The sequence below is a fragment of the Hyla sarda genome, chromosome 5, assembly GCF_029499605.1.
Source record: "Hyla sarda isolate aHylSar1 chromosome 5, aHylSar1.hap1, whole genome shotgun sequence".
In the NCBI taxonomy this organism is placed as follows: domain Eukaryota; kingdom Metazoa; phylum Chordata; class Amphibia; order Anura; family Hylidae; genus Hyla; species Hyla sarda.
The window spans coordinates 120373151-120377180 of record NC_079193.1 but is presented as its reverse complement, the minus strand read 5'-3'; positions in this window follow the sequence as shown (position 1 = coordinate 120377180).

Sequence of the window (4030 nt, the reverse complement as noted above, 5' to 3'; positions counted from 1 at the left end):
AGCTCCAAGTACAATAGTGAGCGCACAAGAGGAGATGCGCCGCCTCAGGGTAGAAGCCGCTTACTCCCAGGGCGGGTTCAGGCTGCGCTACCTCCTACACTGACAATGAAGGCGCAATCCGTGCCCGGGAGCCATGTGGAGAGGGCTGGGCTCCTCCCTATGCCATAGTACCGGCTCCTGTAAGACCACAGTGGATGTGGGCTCTCACTCACAGTTCTCTAGTGTCACTTTTAGGGATGTTCACGTTTGTTGGACCAGTCGTATGAGGCTGAAGTTGCTTTCTTAGGCTGGGTTCACACTACGTTTTTCAACTACGGTTCCCGCATACGTTTTCTATCAAAAACCGTATGGGGGAAAAAACGGATTGAACAGTATGGGAAAAAGTAAACCTTATGGGTTTTTAAACAGTATACTGTTTTTAAAAGTGCATACAGTTCCGTCAGTTTTCGTAGAAAAAAAACCCATACGTTTTTGAAAATTTTGTCCATTTTTAATGGGAGGGGTCTTGGGTGGGGACTTCAGGATTCAAAAGCGCATGTGCAAAGTAAAAACGTATACGTTTTTCCCGTATGGAACCGTATACATGTGCGTTTCCCATTGACGTCCATGTTTAAAAAAAACGTATGCAGTTGCAGTACGGTTTTTAAACCGGAGACAAAATCGTGGTCAACCACGGTTTTGATTCCGGTTTAACAACCGTACTGCAACCGCATACGTTTTTTTTAACATGGACGTCAATGGGAAATGCACATGTATACGGTTCCATACAGGAAAAACGTATACGTTTTTACTTTGCACATGCGCATTTGAATCCTAAAGTCCCCACCCAAGACCCCTCCCATTAAAAATGGACAAAATTTTCAAAAACGTATGGGTTTTTTTTTTCTACAAAAACGGACGGAACAGTATGCACTTTTAAAAACAGTATACTGTTTAAAAACCCATAAGGTTTACTTTTTCCCATACTGTTCAATCCGTTTTTTCCCCCATACGGTTTTTGATAGAAAACGTATGCGGGAACCGTAGTTGAAAAACGTAGTGTGAACCCAGCCTTATTCGAGCATTGTCTTATAGATGACTATGACTAATAAACCTTTTCTCCTCTTCTTTCTCTGCAGTAAATCTGTTTTTTATACATAAATGTTGAATATTACTTGGGAACAATCGAATTCAGAAGAAAAAAAAATCTAGATTGTGTTTTTGTTGAAAAAAAAAACTATAGTAAAAAATGGATGAAAAAATATGTGAAGTAAATGATGAATTTAAGGGGTTAAATGCTGACCAAGGCATAAAAATAAAGAGTAGGGTCCCCTCCATAATACCCAACTGTATCCAGACTGGCCCAAACAGTGGATTAAAGGGAGAGAAAAAATAGGACAGCGCCTCCTGTATTACCCAAGGTAACAAGGTAAACAGGGACAGGGAAGATCGGCTCTTCAAGATGGCCGCTCACCTGGTGGAAGACAATTAGGCGCAAATCACCCCAAAGGGGTACTGTAGATCATCTGGAGACGAACTGCTGAGCCCAAGGTGGATTGGAAAAGGGAAACTTCTCCCATACAGGATCTGGAGAGTGTGGCAGAAAAAAAGGAACTTTTGGGGGCGCTGTTCTTGTTTCCAGTAAATTCAGGAAAATGCTTAAATATACTTCAAGTGCTGCAAAGCACTATGTTTATTAATAAATAATAATAAAACCAATGACATGTTTCGGAGGGACAGACCTCCTTCCTCAGATTGGCATACACAAACATCTATATAAAGTGGCTCTTTATATACAGTGTAAAATGTATAGTGTATAGTGGGCGGAGTTACAATCAGGTTACATAACTGACATGACAATCCTTATAAAATAGTAAAAACAATAAAAAGAGACATTCATTAATACAGTTGGTTAAACTGGACATCGTGTGATACAATGTAGTTATGAAATTAAATGCAGTATAAAAATTCCCATGTACGTGACTATAGGTCACAGCAAGCCCCGTTCACATGTACTGGTAGTAGTGCATGAGAACGAGACCCGCCGCGTGTGTATAGGAAATAAACAACATTCAGGGATCATGCAGTGGCATATCGGTGTTCTGTAAATAGAGAACAGGTTGCCTGGGACGCGTCGTCATGGCCATAGGTTACACGACGTCTCCCAGCTAATCACTGAAGAGGAACGCTTGTAATGTGGAGAGATTCCGGAGGCCCGATGTTTACCAGCTGCACGTTGCTAGGAGTCGAAGTCACGTGACCCATAGAAGGCACTACGACGTTCCTATGAGGAAATTGTGAATGGAGACAAACGTAAGTATATTTATTACGTTTACGTTTGTCTCCATTCACAACTTCCTCATAGGAATGTCATCAGTGGCTGCTACGGGTCACGTGACTCCGCCTCCTATCAACATGCGGCTGGTAAACATCGGGCCGACGGAATCTCTCCACATTACGAGCGTTCCTCTTTTGTGATTAGCTGGGAGACGTCGCGTGACCTACGGTCATGACGATGCGTCCCCAGCAACCTGTTCTCTATTGACAGAACACCGAACAGCATGATCCCTGACTGTTGTTTATTTTCTATACGGGCCTCGTTCTCATGCATTACTACCAGTGCATGTGAACCGGGCTTGCTGTGACCTATAGTCACATACATGGGAATTTTTATACTGCATTTAATTTCATAAATACATTGTATCACATGATGTCCAGTTTAACCAACTGTATTAATGAATGTCTCTTTTTATTGTTTTTACTATTTTATAAGGATTGTCATGAATTTACTGGAAACAAGAACAGTGCCCGCAAAAGGTCCTTTTTTCCGCCACACTCTCCAAACAGTGAATTGACATTAAAACAGGTGCCAACTTTATACATTTTCTGCATTTTGAATAAGTAACTGGTGATTTGAAAGGGTTAAACACCGTTGGGCCACTGACCTAAGGGTTGAAAAATAAAGAGTAAGGACTCTCCATAATTCCCAATTGTATCCAGCCTGGCCCAAACAGTAGATTGGCATTAAAATATGTGCCAACCTTGCCAACTATGTATATTTTCAGTATTTTGAATAAGTGATGAATTTAAGGGGTTAAACCTCATTGGGCCACTGAATTAAGGATGGAAATATAAAGAGTAAGGGCCCCTCCATAATACCCAACTGTAACCAGCCTGGCCCAAACAGTGGATTGGGAAGAAATCAGGTGTTAAACCTGCCAACTATATATATTTTCTGCATTTTGAGTAAGTAACTGATGAATTTAAGGGGTTAAATGCGGTTTGGCCACTGACCTAAGGGTTCAAAAATAATGAGTAAGGCCCTACATAATCCCAGCAGTATCCAGTCACTGAATTAGGGTGGAAATGTAAAGAGTAAGGGCCCCTCCATAATACCCAGCCGTATCCAGCCTGGCCCAAACAGTGGATTGGCATTAAAACAGGTGCCAACCTTGCAAACTATATACATTTTCTACATTTTGAATAAGTAACGGAGGAATTTAAGGGATTAAACGCCGTTGGGCCACTAAATTAAGGATGGAAATATAAAGAGTAAGGGCCCCTCCATAATACCCAATTGTATCCAGCCTGGCCCAAACAGTGGATTTGGGAAGAAATCAGGTGTTAACCTTGCTAACTATATACATTTTCTGCATTTTGAATAAGTAACTGGTGATTTCAAGGAGTGGAACAGTGTTGGGCCACTGACCTAAGTGTTGAAAGATAAAGAGTAAGGGCCCCTCCATAATACCCAACCATATCCAGCCTGGCCCAAACAGTGGATTGGCATTAAAATAGGTGCCAACCTTGCCAACTATGTACATTTTCAGTATTTTGAATATGAGGAATTTAAGGGGATAAACGCCATTGGGCCACTGAATTAATGATGGAAATATAAAGAGTAAGGGCCCCTCCATAATATTCAACTGTATCTAGCCTGGCCCAAACAGTGGATTGGCATTAAATCAGGTGCCAACCTTGCCAACTATATACATTTTCTGCATTTTGAATAAGTGATGAATTTAAGGGGTTAAACGCGGTTGGGCCACTG